This window comes from Malaya genurostris, chromosome 2 (genome assembly GCF_030247185.1).
Source record: "Malaya genurostris strain Urasoe2022 chromosome 2, Malgen_1.1, whole genome shotgun sequence".
NCBI classification, from domain to species: Eukaryota; Metazoa; Arthropoda; class Insecta; order Diptera; family Culicidae; genus Malaya; species Malaya genurostris.
Window position 1 is genome coordinate 324,369,860 of NC_080571.1, and position 12,753 is coordinate 324,382,612.

At 41.0% G+C, this 12,753-nt stretch overlaps 27 non-coding genes and 2 pseudogenes across 27 annotated transcripts; all 29 read left to right on the top strand.

The window, feature by feature from the left end:
• The first annotated feature begins 45 nt into the window (after positions 1–45).
• LOC131433444 (5S ribosomal RNA) lies at positions 46–164 on the top strand. Its single transcript, XR_009230212.1, has one exon. It is a non-coding gene; the product is annotated as a 5S ribosomal RNA (ribosomal RNA).
• Positions 165–497: 333 nt separating this feature from the next.
• Positions 498–616, top strand: LOC131433445 (5S ribosomal RNA). The gene has a single exon (XR_009230213.1). It is a non-coding gene; the product is annotated as a 5S ribosomal RNA (ribosomal RNA).
• Positions 617–947: 331 nt separating this feature from the next.
• Positions 948–1,066, top strand: LOC131433447 (5S ribosomal RNA). Its single transcript, XR_009230215.1, has one exon. It is a non-coding gene; the product is annotated as a 5S ribosomal RNA (ribosomal RNA).
• Positions 1,067–1,399: 333 nt separating this feature from the next.
• On the top strand, positions 1,400–1,518 carry LOC131433448 (5S ribosomal RNA). The gene has a single exon (XR_009230216.1). It is a non-coding gene; the product is annotated as a 5S ribosomal RNA (ribosomal RNA).
• A 333-nt stretch (positions 1,519–1,851) lies between these two features.
• On the top strand, positions 1,852–1,970 carry LOC131433449 (5S ribosomal RNA). The gene has a single exon (XR_009230217.1). It is a non-coding gene; the product is annotated as a 5S ribosomal RNA (ribosomal RNA).
• Positions 1,971–2,243: 273 nt separating this feature from the next.
• Positions 2,244–2,360, top strand: LOC131433253 (5S ribosomal RNA; annotated as a pseudogene).
• A 333-nt stretch (positions 2,361–2,693) lies between these two features.
• LOC131433451 (5S ribosomal RNA) lies at positions 2,694–2,812 on the top strand. Its single transcript, XR_009230219.1, has one exon. It is a non-coding gene; the product is annotated as a 5S ribosomal RNA (ribosomal RNA).
• Positions 2,813–3,145: 333 nt separating this feature from the next.
• On the top strand, positions 3,146–3,264 carry LOC131433462 (5S ribosomal RNA). The gene has a single exon (XR_009230230.1). It is a non-coding gene; the product is annotated as a 5S ribosomal RNA (ribosomal RNA).
• A 333-nt stretch (positions 3,265–3,597) lies between these two features.
• On the top strand, positions 3,598–3,716 carry LOC131433474 (5S ribosomal RNA). Its single transcript, XR_009230241.1, has one exon. It is a non-coding gene; the product is annotated as a 5S ribosomal RNA (ribosomal RNA).
• A 333-nt stretch (positions 3,717–4,049) lies between these two features.
• On the top strand, positions 4,050–4,168 carry LOC131433485 (5S ribosomal RNA). The gene has a single exon (XR_009230252.1). It is a non-coding gene; the product is annotated as a 5S ribosomal RNA (ribosomal RNA).
• Positions 4,169–4,501: 333 nt separating this feature from the next.
• On the top strand, positions 4,502–4,620 carry LOC131433236 (5S ribosomal RNA). The gene has a single exon (XR_009230079.1). It is a non-coding gene; the product is annotated as a 5S ribosomal RNA (ribosomal RNA).
• A 333-nt stretch (positions 4,621–4,953) lies between these two features.
• Positions 4,954–5,072, top strand: LOC131433496 (5S ribosomal RNA). Its single transcript, XR_009230263.1, has one exon. It is a non-coding gene; the product is annotated as a 5S ribosomal RNA (ribosomal RNA).
• Positions 5,073–5,405: 333 nt separating this feature from the next.
• On the top strand, positions 5,406–5,524 carry LOC131433507 (5S ribosomal RNA). Its single transcript, XR_009230272.1, has one exon. It is a non-coding gene; the product is annotated as a 5S ribosomal RNA (ribosomal RNA).
• A 333-nt stretch (positions 5,525–5,857) lies between these two features.
• On the top strand, positions 5,858–5,976 carry LOC131433519 (5S ribosomal RNA). The gene has a single exon (XR_009230276.1). It is a non-coding gene; the product is annotated as a 5S ribosomal RNA (ribosomal RNA).
• Positions 5,977–6,309: 333 nt separating this feature from the next.
• Positions 6,310–6,428, top strand: LOC131433526 (5S ribosomal RNA). Its single transcript, XR_009230278.1, has one exon. It is a non-coding gene; the product is annotated as a 5S ribosomal RNA (ribosomal RNA).
• Positions 6,429–6,761: 333 nt separating this feature from the next.
• Positions 6,762–6,880, top strand: LOC131433237 (5S ribosomal RNA). The gene has a single exon (XR_009230080.1). It is a non-coding gene; the product is annotated as a 5S ribosomal RNA (ribosomal RNA).
• A 333-nt stretch (positions 6,881–7,213) lies between these two features.
• Positions 7,214–7,332, top strand: LOC131433225 (5S ribosomal RNA). The gene has a single exon (XR_009230069.1). It is a non-coding gene; the product is annotated as a 5S ribosomal RNA (ribosomal RNA).
• Positions 7,333–7,665: 333 nt separating this feature from the next.
• On the top strand, positions 7,666–7,784 carry LOC131433527 (5S ribosomal RNA). Its single transcript, XR_009230279.1, has one exon. It is a non-coding gene; the product is annotated as a 5S ribosomal RNA (ribosomal RNA).
• Positions 7,785–8,117: 333 nt separating this feature from the next.
• Positions 8,118–8,236, top strand: LOC131433528 (5S ribosomal RNA). Its single transcript, XR_009230280.1, has one exon. It is a non-coding gene; the product is annotated as a 5S ribosomal RNA (ribosomal RNA).
• A 333-nt stretch (positions 8,237–8,569) lies between these two features.
• LOC131433529 (5S ribosomal RNA) lies at positions 8,570–8,688 on the top strand. Its single transcript, XR_009230281.1, has one exon. It is a non-coding gene; the product is annotated as a 5S ribosomal RNA (ribosomal RNA).
• Positions 8,689–9,021: 333 nt separating this feature from the next.
• Positions 9,022–9,140, top strand: LOC131433238 (5S ribosomal RNA). The gene has a single exon (XR_009230081.1). It is a non-coding gene; the product is annotated as a 5S ribosomal RNA (ribosomal RNA).
• A 333-nt stretch (positions 9,141–9,473) lies between these two features.
• LOC131433226 (5S ribosomal RNA) lies at positions 9,474–9,592 on the top strand. Its single transcript, XR_009230070.1, has one exon. It is a non-coding gene; the product is annotated as a 5S ribosomal RNA (ribosomal RNA).
• Positions 9,593–9,925: 333 nt separating this feature from the next.
• Positions 9,926–10,044, top strand: LOC131433530 (5S ribosomal RNA). Its single transcript, XR_009230282.1, has one exon. It is a non-coding gene; the product is annotated as a 5S ribosomal RNA (ribosomal RNA).
• Positions 10,045–10,377: 333 nt separating this feature from the next.
• On the top strand, positions 10,378–10,496 carry LOC131433192 (5S ribosomal RNA). The gene has a single exon (XR_009230039.1). It is a non-coding gene; the product is annotated as a 5S ribosomal RNA (ribosomal RNA).
• A 273-nt stretch (positions 10,497–10,769) lies between these two features.
• LOC131433254 (5S ribosomal RNA) lies at positions 10,770–10,886 on the top strand (annotated as a pseudogene).
• Positions 10,887–11,219: 333 nt separating this feature from the next.
• Positions 11,220–11,338, top strand: LOC131433193 (5S ribosomal RNA). The gene has a single exon (XR_009230040.1). It is a non-coding gene; the product is annotated as a 5S ribosomal RNA (ribosomal RNA).
• Positions 11,339–11,671: 333 nt separating this feature from the next.
• Positions 11,672–11,790, top strand: LOC131433194 (5S ribosomal RNA). The gene has a single exon (XR_009230041.1). It is a non-coding gene; the product is annotated as a 5S ribosomal RNA (ribosomal RNA).
• Positions 11,791–12,123: 333 nt separating this feature from the next.
• Positions 12,124–12,242, top strand: LOC131433228 (5S ribosomal RNA). The gene has a single exon (XR_009230072.1). It is a non-coding gene; the product is annotated as a 5S ribosomal RNA (ribosomal RNA).
• A 333-nt stretch (positions 12,243–12,575) lies between these two features.
• Positions 12,576–12,694, top strand: LOC131433195 (5S ribosomal RNA). The gene has a single exon (XR_009230042.1). It is a non-coding gene; the product is annotated as a 5S ribosomal RNA (ribosomal RNA).
• The last annotated feature ends 59 nt before the right edge of the window (positions 12,695–12,753 follow it).

A 12,753-nucleotide genomic window follows, 5' to 3' on the forward strand; every position in this document is an offset into this window, starting at 1 on the left:
CTCCCATCATAAGCAGCATAAACCACCCACCGAAGAGATGAAATCGTCAACGACCATACCATGTTGAAAACACCGGTTCTCGTCCGATCACCGAAGTTAAGCAACATCGGGCGCGATTAGTACTTGGATGGGTGACCGCTTGGGAACGTCGCGTGTCGTTGGCTTTTTTGCTACTTTTTGTTCTTGTTCCGATAAAGAGCACAACAAATCATTGACACTTTTTTGTATTAAAGCTTGCCAACATTTTCAAACAAATCAATTTTGATTGTTCTTACTTCACCATAAAATATGCCAACAGTGGCTGGTGCTATCATAAAACCCTCGATTGAAAATATTGCTTTTTAGCTCGATTTCCGGATGCACTCTTGATGAACGATAGCAATGAGTACACATTCATTGTTCTCACTTCAGTACAAAGCAAACAAATAGTGACGGGTACTATCGAAAACCCTCCCATCATAAGCAGCATAAACCACCCACCGAAGAGAGATGAAATCGTCAACGACCATACCATGTTGAAAACACCGGTTCTCGTCCGATCACCGAAGTTAAGCAACATCGGGCGCGATTAGTACTTGGATGGGTGACCGCTTGGGAACGTCGCGTGTCGTTGGCTTTTTTGCTACTTTTTGTTCTTGTTCCGATAAAGAGCACAACAATTCATTGCCACTTTTTTGTATTAAAGCTTGCCAACATTTTCAAACAAACCAATTTTGATTGTTCTTACTTCACCATAAAATATGCCAACAGTGGCTGGTGCTATCATAAAACCCTCGATTGAAAATATTGCTTTTTAGCTCGATTTCCGGATGCACTCTTGATGAACGATAGCAATGAGTACACATTCATTGTTCTCACTTCAGTACAAAGCAAACAAATAGTGACGGGTACTATCGAAAACCCTCCCATCATAAGCAGCATAAACCACCCACCGAAGAGATGAAATCGTCAACGACCATACCATGTTGAAAACACCGGTTCTCGTCCGATCACCGAAGTTAAGCAACATCGGGCGCGATTAGTACTTGGATGGGTGACCGCTTGGGAACGTCGCGTGTCGTTGGCTTTTTTGCTACTTTTTGTTCTTGTTCCGATAAAGAGCACAACAAATCATTGACACTTTTTTGTATTAAAGCTTGCCAACATTTTCAAACAAATCAATTTTGATTGTTCTTACTTCACCATAAAATATGCCAACAGTGGCTGGTGCTATCATAAAACCCTCGATTGAAAATATTGCTTTTTAGCTCGATTTCCGGATGCACTCTTGATGAACGATAGCAATGAGTACACATTCATTGTTCTCACTTCAGTACAAAGCAAACAAATAGTGACGGGTACTATCGAAAACCCTCCCATCATAAGCAGCATAAACCACCCACCGAAGAGAGATGAAATCGTCAACGACCATACCATGTTGAAAACACCGGTTCTCGTCCGATCACCGAAGTTAAGCAACATCGGGCGCGATTAGTACTTGGATGGGTGACCGCTTGGGAACGTCGCGTGTCGTTGGCTTTTTTGCTACTTTTTGTTCTTGTTCCGATAAAGAGCACAACAATTCATTGCCACTTTTTTGTATTAAAGCTTGCCAACATTTTCAAACAAATCAATTTTGATTGTTCTTACTTCACCATAAAATATGCCAACAGTGGCTGGTGCTATCATAAAACCCTCGATTGAAAATATTGCTTTTTAGCTCGATTTCCGGATGCACTCTTGATGAACGATAGCAATGAGTACACATTCATTGTTCTCACTTCAGTACAAAGCAAACAAATAGTGACGGGTACTATCGAAAACCCTCCCATCATAAGCAGCATAAACCACCCACCGAAGAGAGATGAAATCGTCAACGACCATACCATGTTGAAAACACCGGTTCTCGTCCGATCACCGAAGTTAAGCAACATCGGGCGCGATTAGTACTTGGATGGGTGACCGCTTGGGAACGTCGCGTGTCGTTGGCTTTTTTGCTACTTTTTGTTCTTGTTCCGATAAAGAGCACAACAATTCATTGCCACTTTTTTGTATTAAAGCTTGCCAACATTTTCAAACAAATCAATTTTGATTGTTCTTACTTCACCATAAAATATGCCAACAGTGGCTGGTGCTATCATAAAACCCTCGATTGAAAATATTGCTTTTTAGCTCGATTTCCGGATGCACTCTTGATGAACGATAGCAATGAGTACACATTCATTGTTCTCACTTCAGTACAAAGCAAACAAATAGTGACGGGTACTATCGAAAACCATGTTGAAAACACCGGTTCTCGTCCGATCACCGAAGTTAAGCAACATCGGGCGCGATTAGTACTTGGATGGGTGACCGCTTGGGAACGTCGCGTGTCGTTGGCTTTTTTGCTACTTTTTGTTCTTGTTCCGATAAAGAGCACAACAATTCATTGACACTTTTTTGTATTAAAGCTTGCCAACATTTTCAAACAAATCAATTTTGATTGTTCTTACTTCACCATAAAATATGCCAACAGTGGCTGGTGCTATCATAAAACCCTCGATTGAAAATATTGCTTTTTAGCTCGATTTCCGGATGCACTCTTGATGAACGATAGCAATGAGTACACATTCATTGTTCTCACTTCAGTACAAAGCAAACAAATAGTGACGGGTACTATCGAAAACCCTCCCATCATAAGCAGCATAAACCACCCACCGAAGAGAGATGAAATCGTCAACGACCATACCATGTTGAAAACACCGGTTCTCGTCCGATCACCGAAGTTAAGCAACATCGGGCGCGATTAGTACTTGGATGGGTGACCGCTTGGGAACGTCGCGTGTCGTTGGCTTTTTTGCTACTTTTTGTTCTTGTTCCGATAAAGAGCACAACAATTCATTGACACTTTTTTGTATTAAAGCTTGCCAACATTTTCAAACAAATCAATTTTGATTGTTCTTACTTCACCATAAAATATGCCAACAGTGGCTGGTGCTATCATAAAACCCTCGATTGAAAATATTGCTTTTTAGCTCGATTTCCGGATGCACTCTTGATGAACGATAGCAATGAGTACACATTCATTGTTCTCACTTCAGTACAAAGCAAACAAATAGTGACGGGTACTATCGAAAACCCTCCCATCATAAGCAGCATAAACCACCCACCGAAGAGAGATGAAATCGTCAACGACCATACCATGTTGAAAACACCGGTTCTCGTCCGATCACCGAAGTTAAGCAACATCGGGCGCGATTAGTACTTGGATGGGTGACCGCTTGGGAACGTCGCGTGTCGTTGGCTTTTTTGATACTTTTTGTTCTTGTTCCGATAAAGAGCACAACAATTCATTGACACTTTTTTGTATTAAAGCTTGCCAACATTTTCAAACAAATCAATTTTGATTGTTCTTACTTCACCATAAAATATGCCAACAGTGGCTGGTGCTATCATAAAACCCTCGATTGAAAATATTGCTTTTTAGCTCGATTTCCGGATGTACTCTTGATGAACGATAGCAATGAGTACACATTCATTGTTCTCACTTCAGTACAAAGCAAACAAATAGTGACGGGTACTATCGAAAACCCTCCCATCATAAGCAGCATAAACCACCCACCGAAGAGAGATGAAATCGTCAACGACCATACCATGTTGAAAACACCGGTTCTCGTCCGATCACCGAAGTTAAGCAACATCGGGCGCGATTAGTACTTGGATGGGTGACCGCTTGGGAACGTCGCGTGTCGTTGGCTTTTTTGCTACTTTTTGTTCTTGTTCCGATAAAGAGCACAACAATTCATTGCCACTTTTTTGTATTAAAGCTTGCCAATATTTTCAAACAAATCAATTTTGATTGTTCTTACTTCACCATAAAATATGCCAACAGTGGCTGGTGCTATCATAAAACCCTCGATTGAAAATATTGCTTTTTAGCTCGATTTCCGGATGTACTCTTGATGAACGATAGCAATGAGTACACATTCATTGTTCTCACTTCAGTACAAAGCAAACAAATAGTGACGGGTACTATCGAAAACCCTCCCATCATAAGCAGCATAAACCACCCACCGAAGAGAGATGAAATCGTCAACGACCATACCATGTTGAAAACACCGGTTCTCGTCCGATCACCGAAGTTAAGCAACATCGGGCGCGATTAGTACTTGGATGGGTGACCGCTTGGGAACGTCGCGTGTCGTTGGCTTTTTTGCTACTTTTTGTTCTTGTTCCGATAAAGAGCACAACAATTCATTGCCACTTTTTTGTATTAAAGCTTGCCAATATTTTCAAACAAATCAATTTTGATTGTTCTTACTTCACCATAAAATATGCCAACAGTGGCTGGTGCTATCATAAAACCCTCGATTGAAAATATTGCTTTTTAGCTCGATTTCCGGATGTACTCTTGATGAACGATAGCAATGAGTACACATTCATTGTTCTCACTTCAGTACAAAGCAAACAAATAGTGACGGGTACTATCGAAAACCCTCCCATCATAAGCAGCATAAACCACCCACCGAAGAGAGATGAAATCGTCAACGACCATACCATGTTGAAAACACCGGTTCTCGTCCGATCACCGAAGTTAAGCAACATCGGGCGCGATTAGTACTTGGATGGGTGACCGCTTGGGAACGTCGCGTGTAGTTGGCTTTTTTGCTACTTTTTGTTCTTGTTCCGATAAAGAGCACAACAATTCATTGCCACTTTTTTGTATTAAAGCTTGCCAACATTTTCAAACAAATCAATTTTGATTGTTCTTACTTCACCATAAAATATGCCAACAGTGGCTGGTGCTATCATAAAACCCTCGATTGAAAATATTGCTTTTTAGCTCGATTTCCGGATGCACTCTTGATGAACGATAGCAATGAGTACACATTCATTGTTCTCACTTCAGTACAAAGCAAACAAATAGTGACAGGTACTATCGAAAACCCTCCCATCATAAGCAGCATAAACCACCCACCGAAGAGAGATGAAATCGTCAACGACCATACCATGTTGAAAACACCGGTTCTCGTCCGATCACCGAAGTTAAGCAACATCGGGCGCGATTAGTACTTGGATGGGTGACCGCTTGGGAACGTCGCGTGTCGTTGGCTTTTTTGCTACTTTTTGTTCTTGTTCCGATAAAGAGCACAACAATTCATTGACACTTTTTTGTATTAAAGCTTGCCAACATTTTCAAACAAATCAATTTTGATTGTTCTTACTTCACCATAAAATATGCCAACAGTGGCTGGTGCTATCATAAAACCCTCGATTGAAAATATTGCTTTTTAGCTCGATTTCCGGATGCACTCTTGATGAACGATAGCAATGAGTACACATTCATTGTTCTCACTTCAGTACAAAGCAAACAAATAGTGACGGGTACTATCGAAAACCCTCCCATCATAAGCAGCATAAACCACCCACCGAAGAGAGATGAAATCGTCAACGACCATACCATGTTGAAAACACCGGTTCTCGTCCGATCACCGAAGTTAAGCAACATCGGGCGCGATTAGTACTTGGATGGGTGACCGCTTGGGAACGTCGCGTGTCGTTGGCTTTTTTGATACTTTTTGTTCTTGTTCCGATAAAGAGCACAACAATTCATTGACACTTTTTTGTATTAAAGCTTGCCAACATTTTCAAACAAATCAATTTTGATTGTTCTTACTTCACCATAAAATATGCCAACAGTGGCTGGTGCTATCATAAAACCCTCGATTGAAAATATTGCTTTTTAGCTCGATTTCCGGATGTACTCTTGATGAACGATAGCAATGAGTACACATTCATTGTTCTCACTTCAGTACAAAGCAAACAAATAGTGACGGGTACTATCGAAAACCCTCCCATCATAAGCAGCATAAACCACCCACCGAAGAGAGATGAAATCGTCAACGACCATACCATGTTGAAAACACCGGTTCTCGTCCGATCACCGAAGTTAAGCAACATCGGGCGCGATTAGTACTTGGATGGGTGACCGCTTGGGAACGTCGCGTGTCGTTGGCTTTTTTGCTACTTTTTGTTCTTGTTCCGATAAAGAGCACAACAATTCATTGCCACTTTTTTGTATTAAAGCTTGCCAATATTTTCAAACAAATCAATTTTGATTGTTCTTACTTCACCATAAAATATGCCAACAGTGGCTGGTGCTATCATAAAACCCTCGATTGAAAATATTGCTTTTTAGCTCGATTTCCGGATGTACTCTTGATGAACGATAGCAATGAGTACACATTCATTGTTCTCACTTCAGTACAAAGCAAACAAATAGTGACGGGTACTATCGAAAACCCTCCCATCATAAGCAGCATAAACCACCCACCGAAGAGAGATGAAATCGTCAACGACCATACCATGTTGAAAACACCGGTTCTCGTCCGATCACCGAAGTTAAGCAACATCGGGCGCGATTAGTACTTGGATGGGTGACCGCTTGGGAACGTCGCGTGTCGTTGGCTTTTTTGCTACTTTTTGTTCTTGTTCCGATAAAGAGCACAACAATTCATTGCCACTTTTTTGTATTAAAGCTTGCCAATATTTTCAAACAAATCAATTTTGATTGTTCTTACTTCACCATAAAATATGCCAACAGTGGCTGGTGCTATCATAAAACCCTCGATTGAAAATATTGCTTTTTAGCTCGATTTCCGGATGTACTCTTGATGAACGATAGCAATGAGTACACATTCATTGTTCTCACTTCAGTACAAAGCAAACAAATAGTGACGGGTACTATCGAAAACCCTCCCATCATAAGCAGCATAAACCACCCACCGAAGAGAGATGAAATCGTCAACGACCATACCATGTTGAAAACACCGGTTCTCGTCCGATCACCGAAGTTAAGCAACATCGGGCGCGATTAGTACTTGGATGGGTGACCGCTTGGGAACGTCGCGTGTAGTTGGCTTTTTTGCTACTTTTTGTTCTTGTTCCGATAAAGAGCACAACAATTCATTGCCACTTTTTTGTATTAAAGCTTGCCAACATTTTCAAACAAATCAATTTTGATTGTTCTTACTTCACCATAAAATATGCCAACAGTGGCTGGTGCTATCATAAAACCCTCGATTGAAAATATTGCTTTTTAGCTCGATTTCCGGATGCACTCTTGATGAACGATAGCAATGAGTACACATTCATTGTTCTCACTTCAGTACAAAGCAAACAAATAGTGACGGGTACTATCGAAAACCCTCCCATCATAAGCAGCATAAACCACCCACCGAAGAGAGATGAAATCGTCAACGACCATACCATGTTGAAAACACCGGTTCTCGTCCGATCACCGAAGTTAAGCAACATCGGGCGCGATTAGTACTTGGATGGGTGACCGCTTGGAAACGTCGCGTGTCGTTGGCTTTTTTGCTACTTTTTGTTCTTGTTCCGATAAAGAGCACAACAATTCATTGACACTTTTTTGTATTAAAGCTTGCCAATATTTTCAAACAAATCAATTTTGATTGTTCTTACTTCACCATAAAATATGCCAACAGTGGCTGGTGCTATCATAAAACCCTCGATTGAAAATATTGCTTTTTAGCTCGATTTCCGGATGTACTCTTGATGAACGATAGCAATGAGTACACATTCATTGTTCTCACTTCAGTACAAAGCAAACAAATAGTGACGGGTACTATCGAAAACCCTCCCATCATAAGCAGCATAAACCACCCACCGAAGAGAGATGAAATCGTCAACGACCATACCATGTTGAAAACACCGGTTCTCGTCCGATCACCGAAGTTAAGCAACATCGGGCGCGATTAGTACTTGGATGGGTGACCGCTTGGGAACGTCGCGTGTCGTTGGCTTTTTTGCTACTTTTTGTTCTTGTTCCGATAAAGAGCACAACAATTCATTGCCACTTTTTTGTATTAAAGCTTGCCAATATTTTCAAACAAATCAATTTTGATTGTTCTTACTTCACCATAAAATATGCCAACAGTGGCTGGTGCTATCATAAAACCCTCGATTGAAAATATTGCTTTTTAGCTCGATTTCCGGATGTACTCTTGATGAACGATAGCAATGAGTACACATTCATTGTTCTCACTTCAGTACAAAGCAAACAAATAGTGACGGGTACTATCGAAAACCCTCCCATCATAAGCAGCATAAACCACCCACCGAAGAGAGATGAAATCGTCAACGACCATACCATGTTGAAAACACCGGTTCTCGTCCGATCACCGAAGTTAAGCAACATCGGGCGCGATTAGTACTTGGATGGGTGACCGCTTGGGAACGTCGCGTGTCGTTGGCTTTTTTGCTACTTTTTGTTCTTGTTCCGATAAAGAGCACAACAATTCATTGCCACTTTTTTGTATTAAAGCTTGCCAATATTTTCAAACAAATCAATTTTGATTGTTCTTACTTCACCATAAAATATGCCAACAGTGGCTGGTGCTATCATAAAACCCTCGATTGAAAATATTGCTTTTTAGCTCGATTTCCGGATGTACTCTTGATGAACGATAGCAATGAGTACACATTCATTGTTCTCACTTCAGTACAAAGCAAACAAATAGTGACGGGTACTATCGAAAACCCTCCCATCATAAGCAGCATAAACCACCCACCGAAGAGAGATGAAATCGTCAACGACCATACCATGTTGAAAACACCGGTTCTCGTCCGATCACCGAAGTTAAGCAACATCGGGCGCGATTAGTACTTGGATGGGTGACCGCTTGGGAACGTCGCGTGTCGTTGGCTTTTTTGCTACTTTTTGTTCTTGTTCCGATAAAGAGCACAACAATTCATTGCCACTTTTTTGTATTAAAGCTTGCCAATATTTTCAAACAAATCAATTTTGATTGTTCTTACTTCACCATAAAATATGCCAACAGTGGCTGGTGCTATCATAAAACCCTCGATTGAAAATATTGCTTTTTAGCTCGATTTCCGGATGTACTCTTGATGAACGATAGCAATGAGTACACATTCATTGTTCTCACTTCAGTACAAAGCAAACAAATAGTGACGGGTACTATCGAAAACCCTCCCATCATAAGCAGCATAAACCACCCACCGAAGAGAGATGAAATCGTCAACGACCATACCATGTTGAAAACACCGGTTCTCGTCCGATCACCGAAGTTAAGCAACATCGGGCGCGATTAGTACTTGGATGGGTGACCGCTTGGGAACGTCGCGTGTAGTTGGCTTTTTTGCTACTTTTTGTTCTTGTTCCGATAAAGAGCACAACAATTCATTGCCACTTTTTTGTATTAAAGCTTGCCAACATTTTCAAACAAATCAATTTTGATTGTTCTTACTTCACCATAAAATATGCCAACAGTGGCTGGTGCTATCATAAAACCCTCGATTGAAAATATTGCTTTTTAGCTCGATTTCCGGATGCACTCTTGATGAACGATAGCAATGAGTACACATTCATTGTTCTCACTTCAGTACAAAGCAAACAAATAGTGACGGGTACTATCGAAAACCCTCCCATCATAAGCAGCATAAACCACCCACCGAAGAGAGATGAAATCGTCAACGACCATACCATGTTGAAAACACCGGTTCTCGTCCGATCACCGAAGTTAAGCAACATCGGGCGCGATTAGTACTTGGATGGGTGACCGCTTGGAAACGTCGCGTGTCGTTGGCTTTTTTGCTACTTTTTGTTCTTGTTCCGATAAAGAGCACAACAATTCATTGACACTTTTTTGTATTAAAGCTTGCCAATATTTTCAAACAAATCAATTTTGATTGTTCTTACTTCACCATAAAATATGCCAACAGTGGCTGGTGCTATCATAAAACCCTCGATTGAAAATATTGCTTTTTAGCTCGATTTCCGGATGTACTCTTGATGAACGATAGCAATGAGTACACATTCATTGTTCTCACTTCAGTACAAAGCAAACAAATAGTGACGGGTACTATCGAAAACCCTCCCATCATAAGCAGCATAAACCACCCACCGAAGAGAGATGAAATCGTCAACGACCATACCATGTTGAAAACACCGGTTCTCGTCCGATCACCGAAGTTAAGCAACATCGGGCGCGATTAGTACTTGGATGGGTGACCGCTTGGGAACGTCGCGTGTCGTTGGCTTTTTTGCTACTTTTTGTTCTTGTTCCGATAAAGAGCACAACAATTCATTGCCACTTTTTTGTATTAAAGCTTGCCAATATTTTCAAACAAATCAATTTTGATTGTTCTTACTTCACCATAAAATATGCCAACAGTGGCTGGTGCTATCATAAAACCCTCGATTGAAAATATTGCTTTTTAGCTCGATTTCCGGATGTACTCTTGATGAACGATAGCAATGAGTACACATTCATTGTTCTCACTTCAGTACAAAGCAAACAAATAGTGACGGGTACTATCGAAAACCCTCCCATCATAAGCAGCATAAACCACCCACCGAAGAGAGATGAAATCGTCAACGACCATACCATGTTGAAAACACCGGTTCTCGTCCGATCACCGAAGTTAAGCAACATCGGGCGCGATTAGTACTTGGATGGGTGACCGCTTGGGAACGTCGCGTGTCGTTGGCTTTTTTGCTACTTTTTGTTCTTGTTCCGATAAAGAGCACAACAATTCATTGCCACTTTTTTGTATTAAAGCTTGCCAACATTTTCAAACAAATCAATTTTGATTGTTCTTACTTCACCATAAAATATGCCAACAGTGGCTGGTGCTATCATAAAACCCTCGATTGAAAATATTGCTTTTTAGCTCGATTTCCGGATGCACTCTTGATGAACGATAGCAATGAGTACACATTCATTGTTCTCACTTCAGTACAAAGCAAACAAATAGTGACGGGTACTATCGAAAACCATGTTGAAAACACCGGTTCTCGTCCGATCACCGAAGTTAAGCAACATCGGGCGCGATTAGTACTTGGATGGGTGACCGCTTGGGAACGTCGCGTGTCGTTGGCTTTTTTGCTACTTTTTGTTCTTGTTCCGATAAAGAGCACAACAATTCATTGACACTTTTTTGTATTAAAGCTTGCCAACATTTTCAAACAAATCAATTTTGATTGTTCTTACTTCACCATAAAATATGCCAACAGTGGCTGGTGCTATCATAAAACCCTCGATTGAAAATATTGCTTTTTAGCTCGATTTCCGGATGCACTCTTGATGAACGATAGCAATGAGTACACATTCATTGTTCTCACTTCAGTACAAAGCAAACAAATAGTGACGGGTACTATCGAAAACCCTCCCATCATAAGCAGCATAAACCACCCACCGAAGAGAGATGAAATCGTCAACGACCATACCATGTTGAAAACACCGGTTCTCGTCCGATCACCGAAGTTAAGCAACATCGGGCGCGATTAGTACTTGGATGGGTGACCGCTTGGGAACGTCGCGTGTCGTTGGCTTTTTTGCTACTTTTTGTTCTTGTTCCGATAAAGAGCACAACAATTCATTGCCACTTTTTTGTATTAAAGCTTGCCAATATTTTCAAACAAATCAATTTTGATTGTTCTTACTTCACCATAAAATATGCCAACAGTGACTGGTGCTATCATAAAACCCTCGATTGAAAATATTGCTTTTTAGCTCGATTTCCGGATGTACTCTTGATGAACGATAGCAATGAGTACACATTCATTGTTCTCACTTCAGTACAAAGCAAACAAATAGTGACGGGTACTATCGAAAACCCTCCCATCATAAGCAGCATAAACCACCCACCGAAGAGAGATGAAATCGTCAACGACCATACCATGTTGAAAACACCGGTTCTCGTCCGATCACCGAAGTTAAGCAACATCGGGCGCGATTAGTACTTGGATGGGTGACCGCTTGGGAACGTCGCGTGTCGTTGGCTTTTTTGCTACTTTTTGTTCTTGTTCCGATAAAGAGCACAACAATTCATTGCCACTTTTTTGTATTAAAGCTTGCCAATATTTTCAAACAAATCAATTTTGATTGTTCTTACTTCACCATAAAATATGCCAACAGTGGCTGGTGCTATCATAAAACCCTCGATTGAAAATATTGCTTTTTAGCTCGATTTCCGGATGTACTCTTGATGAACGATAGCAATGAGTACACATTCATTGTTCTCACTTCAGTACAAAGCAAACAAATAGTGACGGGTACTATCGAAAACCCTCCCATCATAAGCAGCATAAACCACCCACCGAAGAGAGATGAAATCGTCAACGACCATACCATGTTGAAAACACCGGTTCTCGTCCGATCGCCGAAGTCAAGCAACATCGGGCGCGATTAGTACTTGGATGGGTGACCGCTTGGGAACGTCGCGTGTCGTTGGCTTTTTTGATACTTTTTGTTCTTGTTCCGATAAAGAGCACAACAATTCATTGACACTTTTTTGTATTAAAGCTTGCCAACATTTTCAAACAAATCAATTTTGATTGTTCTTACTTCACCATAAAATATGCCAACAGTGGCTGGTGCTATCATAAAACCCTCGATTGAAAATATTGCTTTTTAGCTCGATTTCCGGATGTACTCTTGATGAACGATAGCAATGAGTACACATTCATTGTTCTCACTTCAGTACAAAGCAAACAAATAGTGACGGGTACTATCGAAAACCCTCCCATCATAAGCAGCATAAACCACCCACCGAAGAGAGATGAAATCGTCAACGACCATACCATGTTGAAAACACCGGTTCTCGTCCGATCACCGAAGTTAAGCAACATCGGGCGCGATTAGTACTTGGATGGGTGACCGCTTGGGAACGTCGCGTGTCGTTGGCTTTTTTGCTACTTTTTGTTCTTGTTCCGATAAAGAGCACAACAATTCATTGCCACTTTTT